The sequence below is a fragment of the Mobula birostris genome, chromosome 8 (assembly GCF_030028105.1).
Source record: "Mobula birostris isolate sMobBir1 chromosome 8, sMobBir1.hap1, whole genome shotgun sequence".
Lineage (NCBI taxonomy): Eukaryota > Metazoa > Chordata > Chondrichthyes > Myliobatiformes > Myliobatidae > Mobula > Mobula birostris.
Window position 1 is genome coordinate 89,491,023 of NC_092377.1, and position 22,032 is coordinate 89,513,054.

The following is a 22,032-nucleotide window of genomic DNA, read 5'->3' on the forward strand; positions in this document are numbered from 1 at the left end:
GAGGTGGCTATTAGGGAGAAGGTGCTTGGGAAGCTGAAAGGTCTGAAGGTAGACAAGTCTCCTGAACCAGATGGACTACACCCCAGGTACCTGAAGAGATTGTGTAGGCATTAGTAGTGATCTTTCAAATATCACTAGATTCTGGCATGGTTTCTGAAGACTAGAAAATTGGAAATGTCACTCCACTCTTTATGGAGGGAGGGAGGGAGTCAAAAGGCAAGATTGTTTTTTTTAAAAGGACTTCCACTTGTTTGACATCTCTATCTTCCTGAATTTCTGAAATCTGATCATTTTTTGGAATAGATTGCTGGAAGAAGAGGAGGACAGAGTTATTTTAGTTCAGCCTGTTAAATATATATACACTACTTAACTGTTTAGCACTATTAAACAAGAACTCTGCCCATTTCTGGTGGAAGCTGTGATCATTTTGTACAAATTGCAATGTGTGTTACATAAAATTACCAGAATTAACGTGCCTCCAAACTACTAAAACAATGCCTGGTGGACTGAAAATGTTGATTTTCCCCTGAATTGGCCAAGGTTTTGAATCTCCTTTTGTTTCTCTCATGAGACCATATATTGGTGTGGGGTCAATATTACACATGAAACCAACTGTAACATATGATCTAGTAATTAACTCATCAATGTTCGCAGATGCAAGAACCTGTAGAGTGTAGTGGGCTCACCCCGATACATCATTAAAGATCCCCAGCATCCAAGCCATGCTATTTTCTCGCAGCTGCCATTGGGCATGAGGTATAGAGCCCTGAATTCCCACACCACCAGAGTCTAGAACAGCTACATCCTTCAACCATTCAGTTCCTGATGTCTCTATGGGGGTTTAGATTAAGTGATGAGGAGAGATGTGCCACAAGCAGTTGGTGGGATAGTAACCAGAAATTTTAATAGTTGAACTTTCAGGAATTCAGCAAAATAAAGAGCTTAATCAGTGCGGTGTTCTGGAGTGGATAGCAAATCTGGTTATCATCTTTATAAATGAAATACACCCAAGGACGAAAGCACAGACTAAAACTATGACAAGAGCTGATCACTTGCTACTATAGCTGATGGATAGTCTGATTAAGTTGCTTGAATGTAGAACAAGCCAAAGAAGTACTTCCCATGGGCATGTGAGAGGAATCAGAAGACATAGAAATGAAGTGACAGAAATTATTAAGCCATAGAAGGTAAGGCTCTGCTTGATAATTATTGATATTAGTAAGGGTTAGGGATAAGTGAAGCAAGTACAGATCAGCCTTGATTTAATTGAAAGCCTCAGCTGCCTCATTGAGTCGAACAGCCTCAATAACAGATTATCCTTTGAATTGTTTTCGATTAACAGAAGCCCCTTCTGTAGAGTGTGCCTGCGATTGAGATAGGGTGGAATGAACATCATCACAAAGTTTTTTAATGTATTTGCAAACCGGAGTGGCAAAATTCAACAAGGGTAAAAATTTGCTTTTAAATGCAGGTATGTCCAAAGTTCATAAAGTTCAAAGTAAAATTTATTATCAGAGTACATACTGTACATTTCACCACAAACAACCCTGTTTACTTAGCAAATCAATATTACAATATAACTGAAAACAGGATCATTCCAGGCATTCAGACTCCTGATTATTGATAAGATTGCCATAGTCACCATTTGAAATCTGCCCCATTTTTCCCACATAGGATATGAGAGTAGCTATGGAGCGTTGGTCTTATTTGATAACTGGTGAAGACAGAAGCATCTTACCTGAGTGGGCAAGGCTTGTTTAAAGCAGAGAGTGGGGGGTTAACATTTAAAGCTAATTGTACATTCTTAATGTGCATGCCGCTGGGAAAGATGGGAGGGTAACAGGGAAAGAAAGGGTGAGTGGGGGTAAGTGGAGAGAACAAAACCACAGACCAATTAAACCCACATTGATAGAAGGGAAACACAAGAATACATTCATATACCCCAGTAATTGAAGTAGCACACCGGATACGTTGCCAATATCACATCTGCTAATGGCACTAGCGCTAAAAGGGGTCATCATATTCTTAAAAATGGAGAAGGTACAGATGTGAACGGAACCTGGTGAGAATCCTCTGCTTTTCCCCTGTGATCTCACAGCTGTCAGTCACCTGTGGGTTGATATAGTAGATCTACTGTCTCATGATGGGGTGCACGGCTCTTCCAGCCAGAATATTTCTCTACAGTGGCAAGTTCAGAAACCAGCCACCACCAGTGAGCTCATTACTAGCAATGGGAAGGACATGGGCTGACACCAGGTTCTTCACATAGCATGTGTGAACATAGATGAACTTCATTCAAGACTAACCAACAGGTTTTTCAATATTCAGGATTGCTTAATGTCATTTCCAGTACATAAGCATAAAGAAGAACAAGATAATTGTTACTCCAGATCTGATGCACCATAAAACACAATTAGATAAAGAACACAATACGTATAAATACACTAGATAGCTTATATACATGAAACGATTGTATGTCCATAAAGTGACACTAAGCACAGGAGTGTGTGTACATAACGAATGAAATGAATGATAAAGTAACGGGTGAGGTGGGGAGTGGGTGTGGAGGAGTGGACACCAAGGAATCTCGGGTTCGTGTTGTTTTCTTGCAGAGGTGAAAATCAAGCATAATCTTATTGAAAGCCTGAGTTGTACAAAGGACCACTCTGGCTTCTGTTTTTTCCTTTGAGATATCAGCATTTGTATTTCACCCAAGCTGAGTTTCAACTAATATCTGTTTGATTGAAGGAGATCTGTTATCCTTTGTACAGTCAGCCTGTCCACTCCCTCTCCAACACTTAATTTCCAGTAATTAAGTGTTGGTGTGGAATTGGACACACTGACTGTACAAAGTCAGTACAGATCTCCTTCAATAAAACAGATATTAGTTGAAACCCAGCTGGTTCACTGCAATCAAGCCATCACTTGGTCTTCTTACATACTCAATTATTTACAGAAACTTGCCCCGCACAGGTCCCTTGAATTTAAACCCTCTTACTTTAAATGCATGACTACCATTCAATTATCTACTTTAAAACTTTGGAGGAAGATACCTTTTCTCTTCCATTCTGTCTTTTCTGTTCTATCTATGCCTCTCATAACTTTAACTCAGCCGACTGCTCCACAAAAAGCAACCCACATTTGTCCAACCTCTTCCTATACCACAAACAAGAGAAAATCTGCAAGTGCAGGAAGTCCAAGCAACGCACACAAAATGTTGGAAGAACTCAGCAGGCCACTTTCATCTTTCTTTTACTCCTTATATTTCTGGGAAAAAAAGACTTTTTTGTAACCCCTTTTATATTATTGGCTAGTTTATCTTTATATTTCATCTTTTCTCTCCAGGCTGATTATACACTGACTACTCTCTCTTCTCTGTTCTCCTCTCCCTCACGTCGAGTCCAACAACACAGTGGCTCTCCTCCAGTTGGTGGATCAGATGGCCTTTCTCCCACCTCCAGCATTGTACTGGATTGTAGTTCTTTCTTCCTCCTCTGAAGTCGACTGGACAGTGGTTTTCCTTTCAACTTTGGGGTCAGACTGTACAATTGCTTTCTTACCTGCGGCATCAAATTAGACTCTATGTTTCTCTTCACCAACAAGTTTAAATGACATTGACTCACCGCAAACTTATCAAAGCCTTACATAACCCCCACCCCAACTTCAGATCGAAACAATGCTCCCCCACCCTCCCAATATCATCAAACAAAACAATGGCTCCCCTTGTCCTGATGTCAGGTCAGATGAAACAATGCTCCCCCCACCCTCCCGACATCAGGTCAGATGAAACATTGCTCCCCCCCACCCTTCCGACATTAGGTCAGACGAAACAATGCTCCCCCACCCTCCCGACATCAGGTCAGACGAAACAATGCTCCCCCACCCTCCCGACATCAGGTCAGACGGAACAATGCTCCCCCCACCCTCCCGACATCAGGTCAGAGGAATCAATGCTCCCCCACCCTCCCAACATCAGGTCAGACGGAACAATGCTCCCCCCACCCTCCTGACATCAGGTCAGAGGAATGAATGCTCCCCCACCCTCCTGACATCAGGTCAGACGAAACAATGCTCCCCCATGCTCCCGACGTTAGGTCAGATGGAACAATGCTCCCCCCACCCTCCCGATGTTAGGTCAGACGAAACAATGCTCCCCCCACCCTCCTGACATCAGGTCAGACGAAACAATGCTCCCCCCTCCCTCCTGACGTTAGGTCAGACGAAACAGTGCTCCCCCCACCCTCCCGACATCAGGTCAGATGAAACAACACTCCCCACCCTCCTGACATCCAGTCAGATGAAACAATACTCCCCCACCCTCCCGACGTCAGGTCAGATGAAACAACACTCCCCACCGTCCCGACATCAGGTCAGATGAAACAACACTCCCCCATCCTCCCGACATCAGGTCAGGTGAAACAACACTCCCCACCCTCCCGACGTCAGGTCAGATGAAACAACGCTCCCCACCATCCCGACACCAGGTCAGATGAAACAATGCTCCCCCAGCCTCCCAACATCAGGTCAGACGAAACAATGCTCCCCCCACCCTCCTGACATCAGGTCAGAGGAAACAATGCTCCCCCCACCCTCCCGACATCAGGTCAGAGGAAACAATGCTCCCCCACCCTCCCGACATCAGGTCAGAGGAAACAATGCTCCCCCACGCTCCCAACATCAGGTCAGAGGAAACAATGCTCCCCCACCCTCCCGACATCAGGTCAGACGAAACAATGCTCCCTCCACCCTCCCGACGTTAGGTCAGACGGAACAATGCTCCCCTCACCCTTCCGACGTTAGGTCAGATGGAACAATGCTCCCCCCACCCTCCTGACATCAGGTCAGACGAAACAATGCTCCCCCCTCCCTCCTGACGTTAGGTCAGAGGAAACAATGCTCCCCCCACCTTCCTGACATCAGGTCAGACGAAACAATGCTCCCCCCTCCCTCCTGACGTTAGGTCAGATGAAACAATGCTTCCCCCACCCTCCCAATGTCAGGTCAGACGAAACAATGCTCCCCCCACCCTCCCGACATCAGGTCAGATGAAACAACACTCCCCACCCTCCTGACATCCAGTCAGATGAAACAATATCCCCCACCCTCCCGACATCAGGTCAGAGGAAACAATGCTCCCCCACGCTCCCAACATCAGGTCAGAGGAAACAATGCTCCCCCACCCTCCCGACATCAGGTCAGACGAAACAATGCTCCCTCCACCCTCCCGACATTAGGTCAGACGGAACAACGCTCCCCTCACCCTTCCGACGTTAGGTCAGATGGAACAATGCTCCCCCTACCCTCCCAATGTTAGGTCAGACGAAACAATGCTCCCCCCCACCCTCCTGACATCAGGTCGGACGAAACAATGCTCCCCCCTCTCTCCTGACGTTAGGTCAGACGAAACAATGCTTCCCCCACCCTCCCAATGTCAGGTCAGATGAAACAATGGCTTCCCTTGTCCTGATGTCAGGTCAGATGAAACAATGCTCCCCCCACCCTCCCGACGTCAGGTCAGACGAAACAATGCTCCCCCACCCTCCCGACATCAGGTCAGACGAAACAATGCTCCCCCACCCTCCCGACATCAGATCAGACGAAACAATGCTCCCCCACCCTCCCGACATCAGGTCAGACGGAATAATGCTCCCCCCACCCTCCCGACATCAGGTCAGAGGAAACAATGCTCCCCCACCCTCCCAACATCAGGTCAGACGAAACAATGCTCCCCCACGCTCCCGACGTTAGGTCAGATGGAACAATGCTCCCCCCACCCTCCCGATGTTAGGTCAGACGAAACAATGCTCCCCCCACCCTCCTGACATCAGGTCAGACGAAACAATACCCCCCAACCTCCCGACGTCAGGTCAGATGAAACAACACTCCCCACCCTCCCGACGTCAGGTCAGATGAAACAATACTCCCCCACCCTCCTGACATCAGGTCAGATGAAACAACACTCCCCACCCTCCCGACGTCAGGTCAGATGAAACAACGCTCCCCACCATCCCGACACCAGGTCAGATGAAACAATGCTCCCCCAGCCTCCCAACATCAGGTCAGACGAAACAATGCTCCCCCCACCCTCCTGACATCAGGTCAGAGGAAACAATGCTCCCCCCACCCTCCCGACATCAGGTCAGAGGAAACAATGCTCCCCCACCCTCCCGACATCAGGTCAGAGGAAACAATGCTCCCCCACGCTCCCAACATCAGGTCAGAGGAAACAATGCTCCCCCACCCTCCCGACATCAGGTCAGACGAAACAATGCTCCCTCCACCCTCCCGACGTTAGGTCAGACGGAACAATGCTCCCCTCACCCTTCCGACGTTAGGTCAGATGGAACAATGCTCCCCCCACCCTCCTGATATCAGGTCAGACGAAACAATGCTCCCCCCTCCCTCCTGACGTTAGGTCAGAGGAAACAATGCTCCCCCCACCTTCCTGACATCAGGTCAGACGAAACAATGCTCCCCCCTACCTCCTGACGTTAGGTCAGATGAAACAATGCTTCCCCCACCCTCCCAATGTCAGGTCAGACGAAACAATGCTCCCCCCACCCTCCCGACATCAGGTCAGATGAAACAACACTCCCCACCCTCCTGACATCCAGTCAGATGAAACAATATCCCCCACCCTCCCGACATCAGGTCAGAGGAAACAATGCTCCCCCACGCTCCCAACATCAGGTCAGAGGAAACAATGCTCCCCCACCCTCCCGACATCAGGTCAGACGAAACAATGCTCCCTCCACCCTCCCGACATTAGGTCAGACGGAACAACGCTCCCCTCACCCTTCCGACGTTAGGTCAGATGGAACAATGCTCCCCCTACCCTCCCAATGTTAGGTCAGACGAAACAATGCTCCCCCCCACCCTCCTGACATCAGGTCGGACGAAACAATGCTCCCCCCTCTCTCCTGACGTTAGGTCAGACGAAACAATGCTTCCCCCACCCTCCCAATGTCAGGTCAGATGAAACAATGGCTTCCCTTGTCCTGATGTCAGGTCAGATGAAACAATGCTCCCCCCACCCTCCCGACGTCAGGTCAGACGAAACAATGCTCCCCCACCCTCCCGACATCAGGTCAGACGAAACAATGCTCCCCCACCCTCCCGACATCAGATCAGACGAAACAATACTCCCCCACCCTCCCGACATCAGGTCAGACGGAATAATGCTCCCCCCACCCTCCCGACATCAGGTCAGAGGAAACAATGCTCCCCCACCCTCCCAACATCAGGTCAGACGAAACAATGCTCCCCCACGCTCCCGACGTTAGGTCAGATGGAACAATGCTCCCCCCACCCTCCCGATGTTAGGTCAGACGAAACAATGCTCCCCCCACCCTCCTGACATCAGGTCAGACGAAACAATACCCCCCAACCTCCCGACGTCAGGTCAGATGAAACAACACTCCCCACCCTCCCGACGTCAGGTCAGATGAAACAATACTCCCCCACCCTCCTGACATCAGGTCAGATGAAACAACACTCCCCACCGTCCCGACGTCAGGTCAGATGAAACAACGCTCCCCCACCCTCCCGACGTCAGGTCAGATGAAACAACGCTCCCCCTCCCTCCCGACGTCAGGTCAGATGAAACAACACTCCCCACCGTCCCGACGTCAGGTCAGATGAAACAACACTCCCCCACCCTCCCGACGTCAGGTCAGATGAAACAACTCTCCCCACCCTCCCGATGTCAGGTCAGATGAAACAACACTCCCCCACCCTCCCGACGTCAGGTCAGATGAAACAACGCTCCCCCTCCCTCCCGACGTCAGGTCAGATTAAACAATGCTACCCCAACCCTCCCGATGTCAGGTCAGATGAAACAATGCTACCCCAACCCTCCCACCCCTGTGAGTTCATATGAAACAACACTCCCCACCCTCCTGACGTCAGGTCAGACGAAACAATGACTCGCACCTCCCTCCCCGGTCACCACCGACGTCAGAACAGACAAAGCGATGTCTCTCCTATTCCCCCACAATGTCTGGTCAGACGAAACAATGGAACTCCCTACCCACCACCAGACGTCTGACCAGCTGAAAAAATAAATTCCCTCCCCCAGCCCCTTCTGGGGTCAGATGGGATGGGGCTCTCTTCCCGCTACCAGGGTCTCTCACCGGGCTCTCACCTCCGCCACCGCGCCCCTCTCCTACCTCCCCAGGTCAGGCCGGCTCCAACCTTTCTGTTTCTCTGGGAAATAACTTGCTGAGACTGAAGGAGGCTTACTCAAGCTGAAAACCCCTCGCACAGAGCATGCAGTCTGCACTCTGCATTGTCCTCCTTCTTTCTGGAAAGAACTATGTTGCAAGGCAATGTGTGGCCAATCTGAGTCACCCCCTTTTTATATATGGTTATTTCAACTTCTACATTGCTATAACAAACATTCTAGCGCCAAAAATAACTATCACAAACTAAATTATAATGTCCCCATCCTCATCTAAAATCTCATTGATCCTCTCCCCCTTTTTTTTTAATAAAAATACGTCTATTGGAACTTCTACATCACTACAGTACGACAACGTAAACACCAGAGACAATAACAGTAACTACAACAGACTAAGCTAAAATGTCCGATTCTGGTCTCGGATGCTTTTTATCCTCTGTGATGCCCAACGGTCCTTCAACACCTGCGTGGTAGCGAAGGACACTGTGTGTTCTTTCTCCAGGATTACCCGGGGATAGACACACCTGTAGATAATTCCCAGGCAGTCAGCCTTTAGCTGTCAGTCTCCGGGACCGGATAACTATCTTGGCCAGCCCCAAAGTGCAACTTTACTGAGACCTCCTCCTCCCTCATTGCATTCCACCATACTGCATAGCAAACATAAAGATGTAAGCAGAAGATGAGGAACAGCCCCTCTGGATACACAAAAAGGGCTGTAGCCTCGCATAATCCTCGTATTAGTGGTACATAGTCTCCTCCAATCCGTAGAAGCAACAAGAGACTGGAAGATCCGTGTGCAAGCTTACACACCTATTGCAAGGCACTGCAGCCTCCACCTAAGGTCCAAGTAAATTCCTGCACATTGCTGTATTTTATACTATGAATACATTAAATTACACAGTAATCCGTCACTCTTACAAGTTACCGTCATAATACGAATAGTAATTTTTTAGATGACTAGTAAAACTGTTATGGGTAATCTATTGGACTGTTAGTCCCCTTTGTACAAACGTAAAACCATAAAACGTTGGAGCGGAATTGGGCCATTCGGCTCATCGAGTCTGCCCAGTCATTTCATCATGGGTGATCTATTATCCCTTTCAACCCCATTTTGCCATCTCCCTGTAACATTTGACACCCTTACTAGTCAAGAAATTATCAGTCTCTGCTTTAAGTATATCCAATGACTTCACGTTCACAGCTGTCTGTGGCAATGAATTCCACATATTCACCATCCTCTGGCTAAAGAAATTCCTTCTCGTCTTCTAAAGGGACACCTTCTATGCTGTGCTCTCTAGTTCTAGACTCTCCCACTACACAAAACATTCTTTCCATGTCCACTTGCACGATTGTGGTAGACAATCTACAGTACTGGTCGCCAACCCATTGATCGCGATCGACCGGTCAATCTTTGCGACTTTCCCAGTAGATCCCGAAAAAAATCAAAAATAAATACACAAATACTGTTGTAATGTGAGCATTATAAAAGTAAGTAATACTAATTAGGATACTAGTAATATAGCAATACTTTTGCTACTGAAAACTGTTTGTAAAGAGAGATTGTTTCCGGGTTGCGGAGTTTTATTTCTGTTCTTTCTGCCCAGTGCGCATGTGTGTAGCTCCCCCGCCATGCACCACATTTTCAGTGTAGCTTGTGCTACATCAAAGTGACCAATTCGTTTAGGTAGGAGTACAGACTGTCGCAAACATCAAATATACGGCACTCACTCGTGATATCCTGATAGCATGGCGGAGGCGCCACAAAAGAAGGTGAAAACGTCTAAAATCTATCCAGAATAGGAGGAGAAATTTCTGTGTACCTTGGTGAAAGACAAGTGTGTATGTATGTTGTGCCACCAAACACAAGCACTGAATAAAAGAGGGAATCTGGAGCGGCACCACAACACCAACCACCAGAAATTCAAAGACACTTACCCCCCAGAGAGCGCAATTCGTTCCAGGAAAGTTGAGCTGAAATCCGGGTTGAAGGCCCAGCAATCGTTTTTCACAAAACATGCTACTCAAAATAAGGCTGCTATTGAAGCATCATTTCGTGTAAGTCACTTTTGGTTAAACAGAGGAAGCCTTTTACAGATGGCGATTTATTCAAGGAAGCAATGACCATTACCACAGAGACTGTTTTTAATGACTTTAAAAACAAAAACAACATCACAACCGCAATACATAATATACTGCTTGGCCCTTGACAGTGACGAGGAGGGTGGAGTCACTGTCAGAGTTCATGGATCGACTTGTCACTCTGTGAATACTTTTCACTACAGTTCGATGAATCCCTGGATGTAATGCAAACAGCTTAGCTTGTTGTATTTGTCAGAATGGCTTTCCAGGATTTTACAACGAAGGAGGACTTCCTCACTCTTTTGCAATTAAAGGAGAGGATCAGAGGTGAGGATATTTACAATGAGTTTAAAATATACATCTGTGAAAATGACATCCCCATTCATAAACCAGTGGCAATTACAAGTGATGGGGCCCCAGCAATGCGCGGTGTGCGCATTGGTTTTATAGTACTAAAAGTCAGTGCCTACTTTGGCTCAACTCATCTATGTGAAAATGCATTTCACAGATGAAAATTATTAAATCTAATTACAGGAGCTGTCTTACTGACAGACACCTCACAGACTGTGTCAGACTGGCTGTCTGTAGTTATGAGCCAAATTTCAGGGAACTAGCAGAAAGTATTCAGCCCCAGTCATCACACTGAGTGCAACAGTCAATTTTTATTCATTTATTTTTCGTGTTGAAATAAAATTAAACAATGAAACTTAGAATTAAAGGTGTAAAGTGTTGTAATATTCTTAAAGAAAGACAGCTATAGCTTGTTTGAAACAGTGTTTTCTTGTTTGAATTCATTTGAAAGTTTGACAAACATATTTTGTGTAATTCAAATACAATTAGCCCAAATAAAAGGCCTCAAATTGGAAGTACATTCCGAGCTGTTTTTTCTTTAAACAATTTAGTAGGTAGATCTTGCCTTTCGCTAAGGTCAAGGTAGGGGATCTTGGGCTTAAAAAGGTTGGTGACCACTAATTGACAGAATATTCCAATAATAATTCTGAGAATATTATCATAAGTCAATCTACCTTATTGTATTATTAATGATTCTGCGAACTGTCTCATTGTGTCCCCTTTTCAATAGACAGTCTTCAAGATATGAGATTTAATCCTTTAATAATACAATGATTAATTATTGAATGAATAATGCTGCAGATAATGTTCTGAATCCTTTTACAGTGAGCTGTCTGAAGACTTTAGCAATATTCCACTAAAAGTCTATAAAATTATATTGCACGGTCAGTCTCTGAAGTCAGTCCTCTAACACAGTTGTTGTCCTTTTGACACTGCAATGCTCAATTCTCTTTTTGCTTCTACAGTCAATAGTATGACCATCACTACAGCAAATGATCTGAATATTACTTCAGCTAATAATACAAATCAAATCAAATTCAACTTTAATTATCATTCAAGCATACATCAATACAGCCGAATGAAACAGCATTCCTCTGGGGCCAAGGTGCAATACATACACAGCACATGAATCAAAATAGCGAGCAATAAACAACATAGTGACACAAAAAACATGTCTATAGCCTAAGTTCCTGGGTGACATGTCCCATAGATTGATGGTGTAGTTTCTGGCAGTGTGCAGCACCTGCAATCCAGTCCATGATTCCACCGATTGAACACTGGAGGGCAGCACCGACTGGAGAGGCCAGCCCCAACTAAACACAGATGCCATGCTACACTGCCTCTGGTGTCTCCGCTCCTGAACTGCAGCAGCAGGCAAGCTATGGCTTGAGTCCTAATTCTCGCTACATCCGAGGCTACGTGGCTTCTCTGCCACCTGTCGCACCACCAAACACCCTTAACAGGCCGGCGGCATCTTACATTATCATTGTCCAAAAGGGTCCTGCGATCACAAGAGAAATGCCCAAGACAATCACCCATGGTTGCACTGCACACCACCTTTGTGCACCAACTCCAATGCCTTTGATGCCTTCCTATAGCAGGCAGCAATACAGTCTGCACCCAGTCCAGCTCCTCTGATACCTAGACCAGCTCCTCTAATCAACGAGTAGCTCACGGATGTGGTAGACCTGCAGAACTCAAAGTGCTTGGAGTCCAGTATTGTCTTGAGATCGTTAAAAAGACATTTAACAAAGACAAAAGCATCTTTGGTTGGCCCCTGAGAGGCTGCAGCATCCGAATGCATCACCATCTTACTGGATGATGCAATACAATCATAGCTCATTGTCTGAATACTACTAAGGCCAGTTCGTTGAATGAGGCATTAAGCATTTATCAAAGTTCAAAGTAAATTTATTACCAAAGTACATATATGTTACAATATACAACCCTGAGATTCATTTTCTTGAGAGCATACTCAATAAATCCATAATATAATAATAACCCTAATAAAATCAATGAAAGATGGCACCAACTTGGGCATTCAACCAATGTGCAAAAGACAACAAATGGTACAAATACAAAAGGAAAGAAATATAATAATAATAATAAATAACAAAGCAGCAAATATCGAGAATGTGAAATGAAAAGTCCTTGAAAATAAGTCCATAGGTTTTGGGAATATTTCAGTAATGGAGCATGTGAAGTTATCCCCTTTGCTTCAAGAGCCTGAGATAGTTGAGGGGTAATAATTGTTCCTGAGCCCCGTGGTGTGAGTCCAGAGGCTTCTGTGTCTTTTTCCTACTGGTAGCAATGAGAAGAGAGAATGCCCTGGTTGATGGGGGTCCCTGATAATGGATGTTGCTTTTCTGCGGCAACGCTTTGTGTAGACGTGCTTAATGGTGAGGAAGGCATTGCTCGTAATGAACTAGGCCATATCTACTAATTTTTGTAGGATTTTTCATTAGCATTTTCATAGCAGGCAGTGATATAGCTTGTCAATATACTCTCCACCACACATCTATAGAAGTTTGTCAAAGTTTTAGAATCTTCACAAACTGCTAAGGAATTAGAGGTGCAGCCATGCTTTCTTCATGAACCTACATGCTGGGCCCAGAACAGATCCTCCAAAATAATAACAACAAAGAATTTAAAGTTGCTGACCCTCTCCACCTCCGTTCCTCTGACGAGGACTTGTTTCTGGTTTTCTCCTTCTGTAGTCAATAATCAGCTCTTTGGTCTGGTTGGCATTCAGTAAGAGGCTGTTTTTATGGCAGTGCTCAGGCAGGTTTTCAATCTCCCACCTATATGTTGATTCGTCACCACCTTTGATTCAGACTATGACAGTGGTGTTATTAACAAATTTGAATATGGCATGGAGCTGTGCTTAGTCACACAGTCATTTGTGTAAAGTGAGTTGAGCAGGGGGCTAAGCATACAACCTCCTGGTGCACTTGTGCTGATGGAGATCATGGAGGAGATGTTGCCAATCTAAATTGTCTGGACTCTGCAAGTGAGGAAATCAAGGATCCAATACAAGAAGGTATTGAGGCCAAAGTCTTGAAGCTTATTGATTAGCTTTGAGTGGATGATGGCATTGAATGCTGAGTTGTAGTCAATAAAGAGCATCCTGATGTTTGCTTCTTTGCTGTCCACATGTTCCAGGATTGAGTGAAGAAGCAATGAGATGATCATACTTAGACCTCTTGTAACTGCTGGGGACCTGCTGCTCCAGTGGGCAAATTGGAGCGAATCCAAGTTGCTCCTCAGGCATGAGTTGATACCTCTCAAAACACTTCACCACAATGGATGTGAATGCTACTGGATACTAGTCATTGAAGCAGATCACCACATTCTTCTTGGGCATTGGCATAAGTGAAGTCTGCTTAAAGCAGGTGGGTACCTCAGACTGCTGAAGCGACAGGTTAAAGATCTCAGAGAACACTCCAGCCAGTTCATCAGCACAGGTCTTTACTACTTGGCTAGGTACACCGTCTGGGCCAGATGCTTTTCGTGGGTTCGCTCTCCTGAAGGCTGCTTGCACATCAGCCTCAGAGACTGAAAGCATTGCATCATCTGGGACTGTGGGAACTTGTGATGGTTCCTCCATGTTTTAATGCAAAGTGAGCATAGTGAGCATTAACTTCATCTGGACGTGAAGCCCTGCCACAACTGCTGAGTATCCTTTGTTGATTCAAGTTTAGTCTGGAATTGCCACTTTGCCCATGAGGTGTCTTTCCGGAGATCTGCCTAGCCCTCTTGTAACTTCCTTGGTCACCAGACTTGAATGCCCCTGATCTGACTCTCAACAGATTGTGAATCTCATGGTTATTCCAGGGCTTATGACTGGGAGGACTGAATGATTCCATAGGGACGTACTTGTGCACAACTGTTTTAATAAAGTCCGTGACAACAATGATGTATTCATTCAGATCCATGGAAGAGTCATAGAAACATAGAAAACCTACAGCATAATACAGGCACTTTGGTCCATAAAGCTGTGTGGAACATGTCCTTACCTTAGAAAACTTAGGCTTACCCATAGCCCTGTATTATTCTGAGTTCCATGTATCCATCCAGGAGTCTCGTAAATGACCCTATTATTTCCACCTCCACCGCCGCTGGCAGCCCATTCCACACACTCACCACTCTCTATGTGTAATGGCTTCTTTGTAATGTTTCACTGCTAAGGCTAATGTAATGGCTTCTCTGTAATGTTCACTGCTGAGGTAATGGTTTCTCTGTAGCAGCAATGTTTGGGTTATGGCTGGAGATAACAGCACTATAGTATGCTTGTTAGCCAATCGGAGATTGCTATTTTTGTCTTGTGTATCTGGAAGGATATTGTTTTCGCGGTCTTTTGTCGAGGACAGAAGAAGAGGGAAGGCGTGTGTGGAGAAAGCTGGTAGACCACCAGACAGAGTGGACTGGGATCTGAGGGTCCGAAGGTCGGCGACGTCCGGAGGAGACCAATGGTGGAAGAATGACGACTGAGTGAGCTCCAACGTGACTTTGACTTGGGCCCTTTTTTTTTTGTTTATTTTCGTTACTAACCCTATATTCAGATTAAGATTCATAAAGTTCTATCATTTAATTGCTTATGGTGTACTGTCTGGTATTTTGCGTTGTGGGTTTGTAACTGGGGGTACATTCCACAGTATCCACACAAATGTGATTACCCAGTTTAGCGGGGCTGAAGGCTGACTCCCCTAGACAAACACGAGCTGGGCGAGCCTGAGGGTTACAATTGTGGGGGCTACCTCCTGGATTGATTCTGTTGATGCTGTGTGATTGCCCTGTGCCCTGTTTAAATCTGTGCTGGTATGGATGCTGCTGGGATGGAGCGCTGGTGTGCCTCTGTGGGTGCCGGTAATTAATGCATGTGTGTTGAGTGGGGTAGATATTGATACCCCAGATGAATTGTTAATTTGATTTTTAAGTATGGTTAAAGCTGTTGGCAAAGTTGAAATCGTAGTGCGAAGGTTTGATAAAATGATGGGCTCAGACTTTGTTTTAGTTCAGACTAGCGCTGATGTAACTGCGGTGGGACTGCCAGTGTCTATCAGTGCCCCAGGTGAGGCAGGGCCATGGCCTATCCATACTGTCAGGGAGGAGGAGAAGGGAGCCCAGCAGTCTGGGTCACAAGCTGAGTTGTCCGCAGCTGGGGGCGGAGATTTCAGAGACAGGGTTCTATCGTTTCTGAGGAGTGAGGGGAAAGAGTGTTTGGGGTTGGAAAGTTTAATTAGTCCCCGTCCCCCAGTGAAGAGTGAGGGTTCTAAGTTAGCTCAGCCCTTACCTCCCTGGTGAATAAGTGGTCTCGTCCACAGGAAGCTAAGAATTTTCTCTGGAATAACGCCCACCCCCGAGGGGGAAGAGGAGTATGAGACGTGGGTGGAGCAGACCTCTCAGTTGTTAGATGAGTGGCAGTGCTCTGATGACGAAAAGCAGCGGAGATTGGTTGAAAGTTTGAAGGGGTTGGCGGCTGATGTAGTGAGGGCCATGAAGGTTAACCTGCTCCCCTTGCTGAGTATCTAGATGCATTAGAGAGCGCTTTGGTATGACAGGGAGCCCACTGAAGCTCCTGGGGGGTGGTGGGGGTTTCCAAAACATGTGTCAAGAGAAGGGGGAGAAGCTTTCCACTTATCTTTTTTGGCTAGAGAGACAGCTAAATTGTTTGCGGCGCCGGGAGGTCATTCAGGCAGCTGAGGTGGGTAAGTTAAGAATGGACCATATAACCAAGAGCGCCCAGCCCCAGGACATGATTGCTTGGGGTCTCCAGCAGTCCCATAAAATGCGCACCCCTCCCCCTCCATTTGTTGAGCTGATCAGAGAGGTGTGGGAGGAGGAGAACGCGTTGGGGCCGCGAGAGGACTCCGTCAGCAGGGTACAGTCCTCGGTAGTAGCCCCTTGTGGTGAAGTGACCGGGGCCAGCCCAACCCAGGAAATGGTAAAGGAGGTGGTGGCAGAGCTGAGAACTGAGATGTCCCAGGTGTTAATAGCGGGTGTGGACCCTCCGTATGATAGGACTGGTAGAGAGGGCCCCCCTCTAAGGGGACGGAGTACGCAGAGGGCTGCGGGTGGCTGGGGTTTCGCGAGAAGAGGGGTAGCCGGTAGCATGTGCTATAACTGTGGGGAAGAGGGACACTTCCGGCGGGAATGTGAGTGGCAGGAAGCCCCTCGGAGAGCGAGCCCGTGGGTACCTAAGCAGGGAGAGGAGTCGGGAAACTTAGAGGAGACCCAGTGAGGGAACAGCCTGGTGTCTCTGGGGAAACATGTTCCCAGCAATGTACCAAGGAACTCCTGAAAGCAAAAGACCCTATTCCTGAAGGCTTAGTGGGACCACGCTCCAGTGTGTCGCTATGGATAGAGGGAATATATGCTAAAGCCATACTCGACACCAGGTCGCAGGTCACGTTACTGTACCGTTCATTTTACAACCGGTATCTGAAGCATTTACCCGTGACACCATTCAGTGCACTGGAGATTTGGGGTGTCTGTGCTGGTGATTATCCATACGACGGTTATTTGTCAGTGAAACTGGAGTTCTTGGAGGCCGATGTGGGAGTGTCTGAGGTTCTTGATACATTAGTGCTGTTTTGTCCAGACCCTGTTGAGACGGATGGCGTTTCAATTCTGGTGGGGACCAACACCCCTCTTGTGAGGAGGCTTATGGGGGCCTGCAAGGAGAAGGTGGTGAGAGCTTTTTGGGGACATTGTCTGTGTACCCAATGTTTCGAGCTGCTTTTGAGGAAGTGCATGGCAGCATTGCGCCGAGTACCGAATTTAAACGAGGGACTGTGTGGTTCACCCATTGGAAGCCAATACAGCCCGGAGAAGTTGCAAGAGTGATGGGGACTCTAAAATTCCCTGGAGTGCCTGAGGGTGAAGCCCGCTTAGTGGACGCTCCGGAAGACGACGAGGGGGAGTCAGGATTTCCAGCTGGGGTACTAGTGAGGCTGGATTTGCAGAAGCCCTCGGTTGTACAGGTGAGCAGAATGGCAGTGATTTTCAGGAACACTATGAAGAGGGAGGTCACCTTCAAGCGGGGGATGCCCCTGGCGCATTTGTTCCCGGTGATGGTAATGTCTAGTGCCCCTGTGAGGCACGCCGGGGAGAAACTATTGGAAAAGGGGGAAATGTTGACCACTGAGTCATTCAACTTCGGGGACTTGCCGGTGCCGCCAGGTTGGAAAGGAGGCTGGTAGAGAAGATGTTGAAATTGAAAGGTGTCTTTTCCATTGGTGAATTTGATGTGGGTTGTTCCAAGAGCACTCGTCACACTATCCAGGTGACCGAGGACACCCAGTTTAAAGAGAGGTCACGGTGACTGGCCCCTGCAGACGTGGAAGATGTGCGGCAGCATTTGTGTAAGTTGAAGGAAGCTGGGATCATCACTGAGCCCCGAAGCCCCTATGCGTCCCCAATAGTAGTGGACCGGAAGAAGAACAGGAAGGTACGCATGTGTGTGGACTATAGGACTCTGAACAGGCGCACCGTCCCTGACCAGTATACGGTCCCCAGGGTCGAAGACGCGCTGGCCTATCTGAGTGGTTCGAAGTGGTTTAGTGTGCTGGATCTGAGGAGTGGATATTACCAGATCCCGATGATTGAGGCCAACAGAGAAGACAGCATTTATATGTCCCCTGGGATTCTTCCAATTCGAAAGGAGCCCAGGGGCATAATGGGAGCCCCTGCAACCTTTCAGCAGGTCATGGAGAAGATGGTGGGGGATATGAACTTGTTTGAGGTGCTGGTGTATTTGGATGACCTTATAGTATTTGGATCCACCTTGGAAGATCATGAAGCAAGGCTACTGAAAGCTGAAGGGTTAAAACTTTCCCTGGACAAGTGCCAGTTCTGCAAAATGTCTGTTAGCTATGTCAGACACATAATCTCACGGAATGGAGTAGTATAGACCCAACTAAGATAGAAGTGGTGACCACTTGGCCAAGGCCCCTGACTGTGAGTGCTTTGCGCTTGTTCTTTGGGTTCTGTGGTTATTATCAGAGATTCGTGAAGGGCTACGCCAAGGTGAGTCACCCCTTGAATCAGCTTCTGTGTGGTTAGCCTCCCTTGGCGAAGAAAGGGAGGGGGAGAAAAGTACAGGAGGGTGGAGAATATCTAAACCCGTCAGAGCCCTTTGGACAGAGGTGGGATGTAAAATGTGAGGAGGCTTTTCAGTTGCTGACCCAGGTGCTGGTGCTGGCTCTTGTGGACCCCCGATTGCCGTATGTACTGCACACAGATGACAGCCGAGAGGGTTTAGGGGGCGTCCTGTATCAGGATCAGGGCACCAGGTTGAGGCCTGTGGCGTTTGTCAGCCGGAGTTTGTCACCCTCTGAGAGAAACTATCCTACACACAAGTTGGAATTCCTGGCGTTGAAATGGGCAATGGTTGATAAGTTGAGTGACTATCACTTTGGGGCCAAGTTTGAGGTGAGGACGGACAACAACCCCCTAACTTATATCCTGACCTCGGCGAAACTGGATGCCATAGGCCATCGGTGGTTGGCAGTGTTGTCTGCCTATGACATCAGCCTGAAGTACTGGCCGGGGAGCCGGAACATTGATGCAGATGCTTTGTCCTGACAGGTGCATGAGGGACTGGACAGGGACGAGGAGTGAGAGAACATTCCTGCCCCTGGGGTGAAGGCGGTGTGTCAGTTTGCCATCACCGTGAAGGCAGAGGAAAGGGAGAGGCAGGATCGAGCAGTGGATCAACTGGGGGCTCCTGATGATGCCATACCCCAAGTTTACTGTAACCTGACTGTTCTGAAGATAAATCCACTGCTGGAATTGAGTTCTGGGGAGGTGGCAGCTGCTTAGCAAGATGATCGGGGCATTGGCACTATTTGGTCCACAGTTGAAAAGAGAGACATGGCTCAGTTGGAGAAGACGAAACACACTTCGGTGCCTCCATTACTGAAGAATGGCCTCGGTTGGAGTTGAAGAACCAGATCTTATACCGGGTTACGTCACCCCCAGACCAACTTCGGCGTTGCCAGCTGGTTCTGCCTGAGAAGTATCGGAGGATTGGGTTGAAGTCACTTCATGATGATTCTGGACATTTGGGGGTAGAAAAGACGTATAGATTGCTCAGAGACCGGTTTTACTGGCCCCGAATGAAGTTGGAGGTTGAAGAATACTGCAAGCCGTGTATTCGCTGCATATGGCGGAAGACACTGCCTACGTGGGCAGCTCCTTTGTCCCACTTGCAGAGTGTAGGGCCCCTGGACCTGGTGTGTACGGATTTCCTGTCCATAGAACCTGACGCCAGCAACATGGCGAATGTTTTAGTCATCATGGACCACTACACCAGATATGCTCAGGCTTTTCCTACCAAGGATCAGAGGGTGACTACAGTGGCAAAAGTGCTATGGGAGAAGTATTTCATTCATTATGGCCTTCCCAGGTGGATACATAGTGACCAGGGATGGGACTTCAAGAGCAGACTCATCTATGAGTTACTGGGCATGCTTGGAGTTGAAAAATCGAGGACCACGCCCTATCACCCGCAGGGCGATCCCCAGCCTGTGAGGTTTAATCGGAACTTGCTAGACATGCTGTGGACCCTGGAGATCAGCAAGAGCAGGTAGAGTCAAAATATTGGGCATCTGGTTCATTGTTACAACCGTACACGAAATGAAGCTACTGGGTACTCGCCATATTAGCTGATGTTTGGGCGCAAGGCAAGGTTGCCCATTGACCTTTGTTTTGGAACTGACTAGGGCAACTTACCACTGAATCTGAAGTATGTGTCTGATATGAGGAGAGAGCTGAAAAGGGCTTATGAATTGGCTGGGGTCGCGGCCGCCAAGCAGAATCGTGGAAATAAGAGGAGGTAAAATCAGAAGGTGAGGTTCTCCCAACTCCTGCCGGGAGATCGAGTGCTCTTAGGGAATTTGGGGCTACCTGGAAAGCACAAGTTGGCTGACCGAAGGGTGGACACACCCTATGTGGTGGAGTCAGATGCCAAACCTACCAGTTTTCCGGGTGAAACCAGAGGAGGGACATGGGCCTGTCAAGGTTCTCCATCAGAACCACCTGTTGCCCTTGGGACAAAAGGTGCAGGTAGACTTGGAGCCTATACCTAGTAAGAGGACTCTGCAAAAATGCTGGGCGACTGCAGGGCCCACAGCGGGAGAGTTAGGCCAAGGCCTGCCCCTGAAAGGGATACTGATTCAGAGGATGATGATCTGGATGTGTGGTACATGCTGCCGTTGGCTAACTCCCCATTGATTGAGGCAGAGACTCCTGGCCCTTCTCCCACTGAGTCAGGTGAAGTGGGCGGGGGGCTATCTGTGAGCAGCCTGGGTTGCAGAAGGACCTTGAAGGAGAGGAAGCGGGGCCTGGACAGGGGACAGGGGGCTCCGAGTTGCAGGGGGGCATGAGTGATAGATCGAGGGAGGATTTGCCAAGTAGACCTGAAGTATCCCCAGTAGCATCTGAGCCTGAAGAGTTAGGTGAGGAGGTACGGAGGTCTCAGAGGATTAGGAAACCACCAGATAGGGTGGCCTATGTAGCGCCTGGGGAACAGGGCGTGATCTCTACTGTTTTGGGGGGCTGTGTTACTGCCTTTTGCACTTGGATTGGGCTTTGTGTTTTGCAGGAAGGGTTGGCGAATTATCTCAATGCCATGAGGACATGACTAATTTTGGTGGGGGGAGAATGTAATGGCTTCTTTGTAATGTTTCACTGCTAAGGCTAATGTAATGGCTTCTCTGTAATGTTCACTGCTGAGGCAACAGTTTCTCTCTAGCAGCAATGTTTGGGTTATGGCTGGAAATAACTTTTGTCTTGTGTATCTGGAAGGATGTTGTTTTCGCGGTCTTTTGTCGAGGAGAGATGAAGAGGGAAGACGTGTCTGGAGAGAGCTGGTAGACCACCGGATGGAGTGGACTGGGATCTGAGGGTCCAAAGGTCGGCGACATTCAGAGGAGACCGATGGTGAAAGAATGACGACTGAGTGAGCTCCAACATGACTTTGACTTGGGCCCTTTTTTTTGTTTATTTTCATTACTAACCCTATATTCAGATTAAGATTCATGAAGTTCTATCATTTAATTGCATATGGTGTACTGTCTGGTATTTTGCATTGTGGGTTTGTAACTGGGGGTACATTCCACAGCATCCACACAAACGTGATTACCTAGTCTGGCGGGCCTGAAGGCTGACTCCCCTAGATGAACACGAGCTGGGCGAGCCTGAGGGTTACATACGTAAAGAAAACTTACCCAACACCTCCTCTGTACCTGCTTCCAAGCACCTTAAAACTATGCTGTCTCATGTTAGCCATTTCAGCCCTGGGAAAAAGTCTCTGACTATCCACATGATTAATGCCTCTCATTATCTTGTACACCTCTATCAGGTCACCTCTCATCCTCTGTTGCTCCAAGGAGAAAAGGCTGAGTTCACTCAACCTATTC

The 22,032-nt window shown here is 47.6% G+C and overlaps 1 long non-coding RNA gene across 1 annotated transcript in view; it reads left to right on the forward strand.

The window, feature by feature from the left end:
• LOC140201469 (uncharacterized) overlaps positions 1–21,566 on the forward strand; it is a 21,998-nt gene extending 432 nt beyond the window's left edge. The window contains exons 2-3 of the long non-coding RNA XR_011886869.1: positions 14,947–15,100; positions 21,419–21,566. This is a non-coding gene — a long non-coding RNA (uncharacterized lncRNA). The remainder of the gene's footprint in view (positions 1–14,946; positions 15,101–21,418) is intronic.
• Positions 21,567–22,032: the final 466 nt, after the last annotated feature.